The 14,748-nt window shown below is 42.8% G+C and overlaps 1 protein-coding gene across 1 annotated transcript in view; it reads right to left on the bottom strand.

The window, feature by feature from the left end:
• Window positions 1-14,334, bottom strand: part of PLD1 (phospholipase D1) — a 202,927-nt gene extending 188,593 nt beyond the window's left edge. Inside the window, exon 1 of the mRNA XM_058556350.1 lies at window positions 14,295-14,334. The gene's annotated coding sequence lies outside the window, so the exon portion shown is untranslated. The remainder of the gene's footprint in view (window positions 1-14,294) is intronic.
• Between the last annotated feature and the right edge of the window lie 414 nt (window positions 14,335-14,748).

Genomic DNA, 14,748 nt, shown 5'->3' with positions numbered 1-14,748 from the left:
ATTCTTCACTTAGAAGGAGTTTATAAGCCAGTGAGAAAGACAGATTTGTGCAGAAGTGTATCAATACATAGTGTGATTATTATAATGGGAGGAAAAAGCCAAAGAGGTTTAAAATATCTGCTACACTTATTTAAAATATATACACAGAACACACATCCAAAAAATGTTATATATGCATAGCACACAAAATGGGAGGAAGAGCCTGTTATATATGAGTGCCTGTTATACATCAGCCATTTACTTTTTGTACAAATATATTCTATAATATTTCAGACAACCAACAACCCTTAAAACATTGATTGCAATCATACAAAAAGAGACCTTTAAGAGCATCTGGTCCAGTCCTCTTCTAAAAAAATCAAGGCCCCAAGAAGTTCGGTTTTCTTACCCAATCTATTTCCCCTGAGGGACCCAGCCACCATCATTTTTTCTCAACTGCTCAGACCTGAATCCTCAGTCTCCCTTGCCCTTTTCCTCTCCCTCTCCTTCATCCCCAGGAACCAATCAACTACCCAGTCTGTGGCTTCTGCACAGATCCATCACACAACTCTATCCTTCCCACCTTCATGCTCTTCTTCAGCCCATCCTTGCTTGCGGATTAGGCTGCCCCCCCAATAATTCCTAACTGCCTCTCTTGAAATCACTCTTTCTGTCCCCAAGCCATCCATCACAATGCCAGAGTTGCCCTTCTTACGCACGGCTCTGATCATGCTCTTCCCTGGCTGCCAAGAACACGTTGAGTTTCACTTTCTAGCTCTATCATTCTCGATTCCATCTGTTTCTGGCTGTTCCTTCCCCTACAGCACTCTCCACTCCACCTATGCCAGACTACCTCCCTACTGCCATGTACATTCCATACTCTCCCTCCCATCAGGAGATTGGGATGGTGCCATCCCCCAAAATGCCCTACCCGTCCATGTGTTATCCACTTGTCAAGATCCTGCTTAACCTCTCCCTCTTCCATCAGGGCTTCTCAGATCTCCAGTTGTTCATTAATCTTTTGACCCACTTCTCCACACCCTGTTTCCCAGTGTACATTACTTGTACTTATTTCACAGCATTTAATCTTTGAACTCTCATTATTGATGTGTCAGCTAAATCATTAGATCAGTAGTTCTCAAATTGTGGTCCCCAAACCAGCAGCATCAGCACCATCTGGGGAACTTGTTAGAAATGCAAATTATGCACCCAGCCCAGACTTACTGAATCAGAAAGTCTAGGGGGAGGCCCAGCACTCAGTGTGCTGCTGAGCCCTCTAGGGGATTCTGATGCACACTGGAGTGTGAGAACCACTGCACTAGACCCTAAATTCCCTGAGGGCAGTGATCAGGCTAAGGGTAATTCACCCAGCTCCAGAGGCGGGGGCCTGAAACAGACAAGAGTACTAGTGGAATTTCCAGAAATAAAGTGCCCAGACTCACACTAAGTTAATTGCAGAGACAAGACCAAAACTCAGGTTATCCTGAACACCAGACCAGAGTTCTTTCCAGCATGTCCACAGTTTCTAATAGTGAATTTAGACCATTTAAATTAATGCATAAACACCTATGTGGAGTAGAAAATGTACTTAAATTACCTAATAATGACAGACTGCACAATTATCATATCAAGTCATTTTCAATCTGTGACTTCAAAAAGATGAATTAGTTTAGTAGCCAAGAAGGTCACTTAGAGATGCCCTTTTTGCATGAAAGGAGAGATCCTGCAGGAACTGAAGAATCAGCCACTGAATGTGTGTCCTTCAAACTTCTCACAGGACTCACTATTAAAAAGTAAATTACGCTCACAGAATGATTTTAGAGGCAAACTCAGAAGGTTGTCTTTTTAAAAACATATTATATATACTTACACAATATAGTACATATTAGTATATATATAGTATAATATAGTATATATATACATAAGGTATAATATGTACATTATTATATATGTACAGTACTATATATAACATATATTATGTATAATAATACAAATATATCTACGTATGTACATACACACACACACACACACCCCTAGAAGGGTATTCTAATTACCTAACATGGTATTAATAGTGTAAAATATTACACAAATTGTAAAAAAATAAATATCTATATTTACCTAGGAGGATATTTTAATTATCTAACATGGTATTACTAGTGATTGTTTAAAGTAGGTGAGATTATGGATATTTTACCATTTCTTCTTTTTAGTTGTCTATATTTTCTAATTTTTCTATAATGAGCAGTGATGCTTTTTAAAAAGAAAAAACAATAAAAGAAACTTTAATTACAAAAACTCATACTATATTGTGGATATCTTTCTTTTGAATGCATATTTTTTAATTAAGCAGCTTTTGACCAAAACACATGCAAATATCTTAATAATGTGAAAAAAAGCTGGCATGTACTGATGTGAATGAGTTTTTAAATTTCTCACTTATTTATTTTGGACCTCCTATTTAAAATTGTCTGAAGTTGGCTAAACTCTTTGAGGGTTTATTCTTTTTCTCTCAATCTTTAGAATTTTTTAGAGGCTTATGACTCTGTAAGTGCCATTCTTCCTTATAAGTTTCATGATGGCTGTCATGTGAGAATAATTTTCAAACCCATTTTCCATTTTTTCATGACTTATTTGTAAAACAATAGATAAATGTAAGTATCACTGATCCTTAAAATGTGAATCCTAAAGAAACTTTAAAGGAAAGGAAAAAGTTCTCAGGCCACTGAATCCAGGTAACACTCACCCAGACTTAAGTAAGATTGTCCTACTGGATAATCAGCAACAGCAGGAAAGTGGTTTGGACAAGATCAAATTAGACTGATGAAAATGCTGTGGGATGCAATATAGAGCTAAATGGTGAGGGTGCGCTTAGTGAATTACGATCACTTAGACATCCTCTACTAATGCAATTCTAAACCCATTTTTGCAGCATTAAGCAATGGATTTACACTTTGAAGAAAACCAAGCCTCTGTTTTGGGACGCAGTGTCCTCCAGGCCCACCTTCTGAGCAGAAGAGGCTCCAGGCTGGCTGGTGAGATCAGAAGCTAATTCAGGGCCGAAGAAGGGTCTGAGGGGTCACCATCCTCTGCCTGTGATACCTCTCTTGCTCCACACCAGCTCTGGGGACTGTGGTGAGGAGGACTCCAGGGCCAAAGAAGCCCAGGCCTTACCTAAAACAATGCCTCTCCCTTCCTGCCCCAGCCCCAGCTTGGTTTGTGTGCCATGACAAAGACGAGAAATTCTATTCATCATTTCTGGTCATTCCTGCTCATTGAACATATGCTTATTTTAAGTTATGGACAAACTTCACAGCATCCCCGAGTCCTTGGCCAGGGGAAATCAGAGTGTAAAGAAGATTTTACCGTATAAAAGTCATCAGATTAAGGACCTATGACTTAGTGAATAAACAAAGAAATGGAGAAACAAATCCTGTGTGGAATCAGGAGAGTATCAAGACGTGCATTGGTTTGAGGAGAAAGAATGAGAATTTAATGTTTGCTCTGGTTGTGTTAAAATAATTCTAATTCCAGTCAATTAAATGAAGTGCTTATCCTTTATGTTTAACTTGTGCAATTACCATGAATCACAATAATGACTTTTCAACGTGTTCTAAATTAACACTGTTATCCCTTATTTAATTGCAACAGTAAACTCTTCAGGCCTGTCTACCTGGATCCCAGGGCCCAGCTCTGGGCATATTACCTGATCCTACTGTGAGCTGACCACAGATCCGAGTTTACTTGGCCACTTAAGAAGTCAGCCATGCTCGGACGGGCCTCACATTCCTTATGGGAGGATTGAGTCCTCAATGGGGCATCTGATTAATTAGGGCTGTGTGGGTAACCCACTGTATACTAAACCACTAACCAACACCTGATTCAGAAGCATTTTTCCAACCCAATTAGCCAGGTCCTCTGGTCTTCAAGTATAAGTCTCTGTCCACAACTTCAATAAAAAAAGAGGGACTTGCCTGCGGCTAAAACTACTCTGCGAAGTATTTCTGTGTGTGTGAACTGGCACAGAAAGAAGAATACCTAAGAGCACTATATTTTAGAACAAAATTAATGAAATACAAAAGAAAATCTATAACATTAAGAGAAGTAAAGAAAATGAAATATTTTTAGGATGTTTTCCCTCTATTTTAAGCCAGGTTAATGAGCATGTTAGGATCTATTACGTTAGACATTCAGACTTTTTTTAAAAAGGTGAAATATAAATTTACATATAATTTATTTAATTATATTCTTTAGTAGAGAAAAAAACTGCACAAAGGAGATTCATTTTAGAAAACAGGAAGCGTGGAAGGCTGATATGAGGGTTCCGGTTACCAGTCTCCCATTCTTCCAGCAGAAAGAATAAGAACAGTCCATTGAGTAGCATTTTCAAAGTTTCTCTTATATTTAAGGAAAATCTGAAGAAAAAAAAAAGAAGGCCAAAAATTATTCCTAAACCCCTGTATGTTATTACAATTCCTATGGAGTTTTAGGAAGATAGATGACTATGAATCTCCCTACGGGTGATCTCAGCAAAAATTGAAAGTGCTGAGTGCAAACACAGTATACAATAGGGAAAAAATGCCTTTTGACCTCTACCACTTCAAAAACAATTTAAATACTTACACTTTAACTTGACTCCTGCAATAAACAATGAAAAGAAAAACATAATTAAATACTAAACAGTAATTTGCTTTTAATTGCCCCCAATGAATAAATAAATAAGTAGGATATTTAAAGTAAAAAAGGAAGAAAGATTAAAAATATATATGAATAACAGTTTCCTAACACTTATAAACAACAGAATGTTTTGTTCAAATAAAATCTTTAAAAAGCCAAATGTAAGTAAATAACACAGTATCGGATTATAACCCAAAGCATAAGATAAATATCCATGAGCCCATACTGATATAAATAAGGAATTGAATAAATAAATAAATGGGGATGAAAAACAAATCTCCCATGCAGAAGATTTCCAAATAATTTATATAGGTAACATTCCTCTCAGGAGGTGGAGCATAACTCCCCAGCACAATAGTGAGGGCTGCAGCACAGTGACTTCCTTGCAAAGAGTACAGTATTGAGAGGGAGGAGGAAAGAGTAACTCTACAGTGGAGAAACCTTACAAACACTGTCCCAGCTAGGCGGTCAAAGTCAACATCAACAGTGACAAGTCGCGTTGGTAGTACGTACCCTTAATATGATATGATGAGAATCGTATTTTACTTCTATGGTCTTCCTCTCAAAACCCACAACCCCAGTTTAATCATGAGAAAAAAACATCCTAGAAGTTCTAATTGAGGAACATTCTACAAAATACCGAACCAATACCCCTTTAAATAGTCAAGGTCATCAAAAACATGGAAAGGCTGAGAAACTATCATAGCAACTTTTCTGTAAATCTAAAACAAAAAGTTTCTTTTTAAAAAGGCAAATATACAAAATTATGGCTTTTTAATGAGGTGCTCTTGTTGAAAGTAAAGTTTAGAGAAGCTCCAGAACTCTGCTCTCTACATCCCTGACCCCAGCCCCTGCTCCAATCCCAAAACACAGAGAGGTTTGAAAATCACTCTCAAGAAAAACTGGAGCATGTTATCATGACAAAATACCAGCCCATTTCAGGCAGCCGGGCAGGACCTGACTGCACAGTTCAGTCCTACCCTCAGCTGCCTGCACTAGACCATAGGCTCTAAGCTGTGGGCAGAACCCCACTGTACACTCACTAACACATGCTGAGCACTCTGTTGGCATCAAAACACTCTGCTTGGTAAATTCTCCAACACCAGCATGGGTAGGGACTGTTGCAAACACAGGGTGACGGCTTTCAGTGCCCACCCTACTGGCCTTCCTGTCAACAGATCTGCAAAATTTACCTCCCCATTAGTCAAGCCTATTCCGTGTCTTCTGGTGCGATCAAACAGGACAAACATCTCCAGCACGCATTTCTGGCCTCCTGGTGTCTTACAGAGTGTTGTACACCCCCTAACCCCCATCACCCCACCAAAAACCACCCCTAATAGAACTTAAAAAAGAGGAAACAAGAGTTTCCCAAAGTCGATTAGGTTTATTTTACATTACTTTCATGTTTAATTGATCCATTCTATCACAAATTATTCACCCACATGACAAATGGGTACAGCTGAATCAACTCCTTATGAGCTCTCTGAAAACAGAAGGTGACATTCACATATAGCTACAGATTTTACTTCCCATCAGTCAAGAGCAGCCCTGGTTCCAAATGGCAGTAATACCTCAGCAATTAATCACCATCATGAACATAGTAACATGTGTGGGGTCAGGAAAGAATGATTAGAGAAACAGACGAGTCACTTGGGAATCCAGGGTTCACACTAACATCATATATTCAGAGAGCAATTTGGAGAGGCGTTCATTCAACAAGCAACTAGTGAACACCTACTGTTTGCTCTCATGGAGCTTACGTTCTCATGTAGAAAACTCAATCTTCAAGAAAACAAGAGATGAAGATAGTGATAAGTGCTGGGATGAAAATAACCCATGGTAAAGGCTAGGATGGATGAGGCTGTGGGCAAAGCAATGCAGACTGAGCGGGGAGGCAGATTTGATGGTCAGGGAAAGCCTTTCCAGGGAGGTAATATTTTAACTTTGTGTCATTGACCCAAATGTCAAAAAGATGCAAGTCATGCAAAGACTTAGGGGAAGGGTGGTCCAGGCAGAGGGAACAGCACCATGCAAAGGCCCTAAGATGGAACCATGCTTGGTGTGTTCCAGAAACAGAACGCTACTGACAATCCCCAGAGATGGGCAACAGTAGTTCAGAAGGATGAAAACTGAGGCTAAGGTGGAAATAAACCCAGCACACCCAACTCCCATGTTAGTCTCCAAGCACCACATAGAGCTGACTCCTTGGATAGCAGTCTGTAGGCCCCAGTAGAACTGAGCTCCGGGAATCAGGCCCTGCTATGCGGAACAGGTTCATGGGCAAAGAGCTAGCCTCTGAATGCTAAGTTTCACAGGATGAGAATTTGAGACCAAACATAAAAATCAAGGCTCCCGTGCAATGTGGCCAGGCCCAGCAGCCCAACTGACCCGACACTAAACAGGGCACAGGAGGCACCAGCTCTGGGCAGCAAGGTGCCACAGGAGATACCAAGCAGGTACATGAGATGATCATCAAAATCCAAGGGGAACTTACAACAAAGTACATTGAGTCCCCCCTACTCCCAGAATCCCAATTTAGTAGGTATGTGACAGAACCTGGGAATCTGAATTCAAATAAGTTCCCAGGTGATTCTGTTTAGTCAGACTTTAGAATTACTGTGATGGAGGGCAGAGGGCAAGCTCTTTGGGGCGGGATGGAGGGTAGAGTCAGAAGAATCCTGTCTCTACGAAAGAATAGACTCAAGGATTAAATTGAATGTAGTTGAGATCTAAAACGTTTGGAATCAATCATAACTGTACCAGCTAATAGGAAAAGACATATAAGAACATTGCAATTGTATTCCTTTCCCTCCGACCACATCTCCAAATTTAGAACCACTGTGACAGCTGAAAGAAAAGAACTGGGCAAATCTCGTTGGTCCCAGTGAGAAATGAAAAGGGAATGAAGAAGCTCTGATGTCCCATAGGGGCAAAGCCAGCGGTGTGCTGACAAATGCTTAATAACCAGCTGGGGGCAGAGGAGAAGCCCTAACCAGAAGGTTTGCCAATTTCCATGGTGTAGATATTCCCACCATGGCCAATTTCAAGCTCCCAGCATGATGTTACAGAACACACAGTTTGACAAAAGATGTGCAGTAGTTATAGTATTTTTACCATACAGAAACAACAGATGTAAATAACTCCAAGAGCACGGATAGCAGTAAATTTAGTAAAATAATTACTAAGTGATGACTTGTGGTATTTATTATCTTTGTTTTTGACATAATTTATTTAATGTGAGCTTAAAAGCTAAACTTCAGATAATTTAATTTTTAATAATGGCGTGTTTAACAATCAGCACACAAAATTCCTGACAATTTAAAAATCAGCTCGCAGTCTGAGCCAGTTCCAGCACATCACTGGCAAAAGCTGAACAGTCTACCACCTTGCCTTTCTTTCCTCTTTCAGGGTCTTAGTCTTCTCTTCTCTATAATAACGGTATGGTGACGCCTTCACATCTGCTCCTAGGAGCCCTACGGTCCCAGCAGCTGAGGGGCAACTGGTGCCGGGAGGTGGGCAGAGAGGGAGATGGGAGGAAGCTGCTGGCTCACTGTCTTCATCCAGGAATCATCAAGAAGGATGGCTCTGCTTTGGGGTGGTTTACATACTGGGATGTCACAGAACTCATTCAGAAAAGTGGTTCTTGGGAGTAGGGGTGGGGAACAGGAACCACAATTGTTCTAAAAAGTGTGAAAACTGCTGGTCTAGGTTATTGACGAACAGTCTTACGCTTCCATCCATGATTCATGTAGACATGTATTACACACACCCCTACAGAGCTGGTAGCGCCAGGGATGCCCTCCTCCCAGTTAATGTGAAGCTAAAGAATGTGATGAGAGGGGTGTTTTCCCAACACAGCATGAGCTAATTCACTCTTACCTTGAGAGTACACTCTGTTCTTCTTAATTCTAAATACATTTTTAAAATACACCTCTATGTGTACACTCACGGGTAAAGAGAAATGATTCACACTTCTCCTATTAAATGAATCATGCTTCTCCTATTAAATGCCATGGTATGCTTCCGAATTACGAAAAATCAAATTTTCTAGCTAATGTCAAAACACATATCCTAAAAGTATAATTATCAAAGGCATATAGTTCATTCTCTCTGGTTGTAACCAGCTTTGTTGCCAGAAGTCTTCTCTCTGCTTCCCATCATGGGAGTCTCATGGAATCCCATTCTCACTCAAGAATTGCTCCCAGGCAAAATTCATTTCTCTATCCTCCATATTCCCATAGGGCCACATCTCCATGTCTACTCCAGCAGCAATTACAGTTTGCCTGGTTATTCATGGATGTCGCTCCTGCTGGCTTTTGGGTGGAGAGGGGAGGGTGATGTGTAAAAGGGGGGAAGCTAACATTTATTGTGTCATGTCTATGTTCCAGGCTCTATGCTAAACCCTTTGCAGGCATTGTTGCCTGCAGTCCTTGCAACAATCCTGCGAGATAGATACTACTTTTATCCCCATTTTACAAATGGGAAAACCAAGGCAAAGAAGGACTTTCAAGTTACTTGTCTCAGGCCACATGGTGCTAGAGTCCTCAGGATCTGAATCTAAGCTCTCTGGCTCCTAGGCCGAGGCCCGGAGTTATTATTCCTCCCATTGAGGATCCCGTGGGCCCAGTTGTCCCTTACAAGCCTCACAGACCTGCTTTGCTTACTCACTGCCCCAGCACCCTGCCTTTCCAGCCAAGACAGTGGTGGGTTGGGGTTGGCATTGGGGTAAGGTGACAGTTAGGGTTAGAGTTTTTGCTCCACGTTCCTAGCTTTGAAGTACTTACCATCTCCAATATCCTAACAGGTGGTATTTTTTCCCTTAGGATAATAGGATTCTGGCTGGTTTTACCCTCTCCTTTTTTGTTTTTAAATCTTTTTGACATCCCAATCATGTTAGTACCAAAAATACACTTCATCCTCAAATCCTGTGCCCTTACCTTAGCTCATATGTTTTTATTCCAAAGCGGGAATAATGGTAAGATTTGAAAAACAATTTCTAAAATTCATCTTCAGTTTATTTGTTTTCTACTCTTAGCTCCTTGATTCAAATTTCCCACTTTTGGTTCTGCATATTCATACCACCACTCCCCCACACACCTTGAGTTGTTTTCCTGCTCCAAGCTGTGGAACCCCCATGGCAACCCACTGCTACCTCCCCAATCTCCTTATTTCAAAGGACTCCTTCATCAGAACTTGGGTAGAGCAAGCCGCAGAAAAAGGCCAATGCAATGAGCACAGCTGCCGATCAAAACGCCACAGACTGTCCACTCCACGTCTACAAATTTATTTGTGAGAATAGTTAAATGGCACAGAGGAGCAAATAAACAAGTAAAACATTAACCATCAAAAATCCTTTTTTCTGGAAATATCTATATATTTTGAATAAAACGAATCACATCTTATTCCTTCATCCATTAAAGGTGTCCTTTCATTCAGCTCACACCTATTGTACCCTACAACAGACACTGGAGACACAAAAATGACAAAAACACAGTCTGTGACCTCTAGGACCTTACCTTCTCACAGGGAAGACAGATGATAAACAAAATAATTGCAAACCCGGCAATTATTACATCATGCATAAAATCCATCATATAAAAGAGGTATAAACGAAAACAGACTAGGTTGGTATGAAGATCCCAAGCAGGGGCTAAGAGTTCCCTGGTATCTCCTTGTCCCCAAGCTTTGTTGATTAGCAATGGTTTTAAGCAACATTAAGATCACTTCAAGATACATCACAGGAAAGATAATTTTCTACTGCATGTGGCACTTCAATGGGCGTTAAGAGGTAATGCACTGAAACTCAGCCTTGTATAAAGAACCGACGACGTTTTAGCGCCCTGTCGTCTTCTGTGCCCCCTCTTCCACGTCCTCTTCTCTCTGCATTTGTTTCTCCCTCCCTTCCCACCACTGTCATTTCCCCATGTTTATTCTTTATTCTCCTTCATCCAAATGTACTGTTTGTAAAAGCCCAGACTGAACTCAATCACTATTGAATACTGAACTTTGATTTTCCTGTTCTTGATATAGAGTTTGTCAGTTTATGCCCTTACAAGTCTCTCTCTCTCTCTCAACAAAAGAATCGACTAAACCAAGTTATTTTTACTTCCATGTTGCTCTTGGCTGATTTTCTTTTGTGCGTCAGAGGCTTTCAAAAGGTTCCCAACTCTAGATCCAAAAAGCTCAAGAAATGATTGAGTTCGGAATAAAATATTCCCCTCATCCAGAGGGGAGCCCAGGGTCACAGGCAGCACCGGCAATTGGGGGAGGAATCCAGGATTGTGGAGCCCTAAGCAGCAAGACTTTCCATGGCCCCAGTCCGGCACAAGCTTCTGCTCTGCCCACTCCTGGCATAACCCGGCCCTTTATTTAGCAGATTGGCTCCAGGATGGTCATAACGATTAGTAAAATATTGAAATGTTTCCCCTCTGATTGGCAAATACTGTCCCCCCAAATACACACCCTGGATCCCCAGACCCTCCCAGGATCCCTATCCCAATCTCCTCACAATCAAGAGGTACAACTTGGCCCAGTAGACGCTCTCCAGGATCCTGCCCCAGGGCTCCCAGCCCTGGACATAACCACATTCCACCTTAATTTCCTCTTTTGAAAAATAACGGAGTTGAACTGATGTCTGGGTTGCACTCAGATTGCAATTATGTCAGATCATTTATCGTTAAGGATAAGGACAAGATAGGAATATAACAACGCAGAAAAAGTTCATTTGTTAGGAGGGTGGAATCTCAGGTTATGTTTTCCTGGTGAGATAGCAACGCCAAAACTCTGGGTTCGGGCTGCCTGGGATGGAACCCAGCTCTGCCATGTGCTAGTTGTATGATCTCACTGTGTCTCAAATTCCCTCATCTATAAAATGGGATGAGACGATTACCCACCTCCCGGGGTCGTCTTGAGCATTAAATGTGTTCATGTTTGCAAAACGCTTAGAATAGTGCCTGGCACACAGGGAGCACCACGTAAGTGTTGATTAAATAAACAAACCATTTTATTCTGTTTCTGCAATGTTTGTTCAAGAAGTTCAAAAATTAAGCAAGCTTCACAACAGAAAGAAAAAAGAGAGGGCTGTGACACTATGAAGCATTTATATGACATACACTGCTGTTTAAGAACCCAGCACTAAAACATCTGGCATCCAGATTATATGCTGCACTGTGAACTTAGGGAAAACTAAGACATTGGAACGCGTTCCCACTGCAGCGTAAGACACCATTTGTACAATTCCTTTTCTAATCAGAAATGTCACAGGCTTATGGGAAATTCAGGCTACCGGTTTCCCACTTTAACCCTGTAACAACGTTCAACCACACCCCGGCAGGAGAATATGTTTTATTTTGTGGTGCTAAGACTGCCAGGATTGTAAACATAGATCCGAGCCTTGCACAGCTACACTGTTCTTGTGAACACAATGACTCACACTAACTGCGAGTTTAAAAGGCCATATCTCATGTGCTGGGTCTTCCAGCATCAATCTTTAGTACACACCTGGAGTGCAGAGGCAATTGCTACACCCAGCAGCTAGATGGATCAAAACTGCTTTTAGTTACTAAAAAGGTGTCACAAGCTGAGCCCAAGCATAATTTTGAACAGCGCTACCGCTCTGCTAAAGGAAACAAAACGATTTCATGTGTCTGTTAGATACTAAGGGGAGAAAATTATCAACAACAACTCTCTTATCTGCTTTTCCCTCTTGATAGCGAAACCTCGCAATATCTTTATATACAAATTTAAACAGCTCACAAGCTTATCCTCAAATAGTAATGCATTAGACCTTTCCTGACGGAGATAAGATTTACTAAACACAGTCTGGCTATGGCTTTTCACCTTTCTTCTTTAAAAGTGCATTTCTCTAAAGCTATGAGAAGGAACTCAAATCTTGCTTAGTGAGAAAACTAAAGCCTGCAACATAATCATTACCATTTAAATGTTATTAAAACCCTATAAGATGAAATTAAAACCCTATAAGAAAGAGGAAAAGTCTTGTGGAGGGATGGTGGTGATGATAGCACAAAAATATGAAAGTACTTAACTTTATGCTGAACTGTATGCTTAAAATGGTTAAGACAGCAAATTTTGTGTCTTTTACCACAACAAAAATAAAACAACTAGAAAAAAATACCCTGTAAAAATTAAAGGTAAATGAATTTTATAACAAATAACTTTTAATTAGGAAACACACACTTAGCAATCAGACAACTTTCAAGGAGCAGGGTCCCCCACTACCTGGTTATAAATAAATCCACCTAAATTAGCCTTATACAGCACTTATCACCATGGTTCATAAATAATCTGACATCAGGGACATACATGGTAAAGACACATCTTCCTCAAGGCCTTAACTACTCACATTTTTATAAAGATTATACGTTACACTGGATCCAGAGAAGACAGCCTGGGAACTCATACAATTAGTTAAAAGGTCCCCAAACAACATTTAAAGGCTGCATATAAACTCAAGCTAAAAGCCTGTGTACAAATTCACTTGTATGTATGTTACAAAACATTTAATACAGAAAGAGATCCTTATTCAAATAGGCAGTGTGTAAATGTGGTGTCTGTTAACAGTTCAAGCTGTAGATTCTTTTCATTCTTTACACTTCCATTGTACCACCAATAATTAGCCCATTTAACACAATACAGAGGTCTCTGGGTATTGTGTTAGTCTCCCAGAAGCCTTTAGAAGGCCCACAAACGGTTATCTAAACTGAAAGTGGCAGGCCTGGCAGATAAAGTTTAGGAAACTCCTCATTCTGAAGAAAGACCTAGGGTTGACCAAACACAGAAACCCTCGTGATCCTGAAGAATCTATTTGCATTTAGTACTTCACAGAGGAAGTAAAGAAGGCAGTAATCTGAGATTGGGAGAAGGAGCAAATATAGGCGTGGCGTAACTCTGGACTGATTCCACGAGGGCTGTTCTGAAGGGCGTCACCAAATCCTATAGAAGGCTTGGAGCACCGCGGTCCTGGATCTGAGACCGAGGTCCCGAATACTTTGAGCTGGAGCGAGAAAAACAAGCCCTTAACACACGCTCCGCTTCGGAGTCATAACCTCGTGGGCGCCACAGCCAGCAGCTGTGTGGCCACACGCCCAGGACGGTGCATCTGGCAAGCTGGGCTCTAAGCCTCGGAACGCAGCACTTCCTGGTTGCTCCGGGATGCTGGTGCCATCGCGCCCGCCAGCCCTGTCATCCTACAGCGCCCGCGAACTCCGGGCGCGCGAGATGGCCCGGGGCACCAGACACACCACAGCGGGGGCCCCGCGGCGGGGTGGGTGGGTGCATCCTGCAGAAGACGCCCCCAACCTCGGCCTGGAGCCAGCGCGGCTCAGCGCCCCAGGCAGCCGGCCGCCCTGGCAGAGGTGCGCGCCGAACTTGTCTGCGGCGACTCGGCGGGAATTGGGCCCGAAGGCGCGCACAGGGGGCCTCGGGGGCCGCCAGGGAGGCTGGTCCCGCGAGGCCGCACGGCGCTGGCGTTCGCCGCCGACGCTTTTGCCAAAGTCCCTTCCAAGTTGGGCGGGGAGCGGCCAGCTGCCCGGGGCTGGCGGGAGGAGGGACGGAGGGCGAGGGCAGCGGAAACCCGGCTCCCGCGGGAGCCTGGCGCGCCTCGGCCGCAGCGCGGCTCCTACCTGCAGGACGAGGGCGGCCGGGCACCTGCGCGGTGGCGGCGGATCCTGGGGCTCGGGCGCAGCTGGCACAGCTGGCGGCGCGGGAGGAGGGAAGGAGGGAGGGCCCGAGGGGGACCGCGCCGCCGCCGCCCGGAACTCGCCGCCCGGATTCGCCCTGGCCTGGCGGGGAGGGGCGAGGCGGTGCCGGGTCCGGGTGCGCCGCGGCGCTGGCCGGCCGCTCCGCGGGGCGGGGGGGCGCCGGCGGCTGGGCCTCGCTCCTGGTCCCCGTTCCCTATTGTCTCTTCTCCCAAAGTTTCATAACTCAACCGCATCAACCTAGGGATGTTCACTAGCGTTATTGTTATCATTTATTATCATCAGCATCATCGTCATCATCATTATTATTATTAGGTACTTTTGAGCCCCCAGGTGCTCAAGCACTGTTCTAGGACCTTTGCCTACGTTATCTAATCCT

The sequence above is a fragment of the Diceros bicornis genome, chromosome 15, assembly GCF_020826845.1.
Source record: "Diceros bicornis minor isolate mBicDic1 chromosome 15, mDicBic1.mat.cur, whole genome shotgun sequence".
In the NCBI taxonomy this organism is placed as follows: domain Eukaryota; kingdom Metazoa; phylum Chordata; class Mammalia; order Perissodactyla; family Rhinocerotidae; genus Diceros; species Diceros bicornis.
This window is presented reverse-complemented; position numbering and strand designations above follow the sequence as displayed.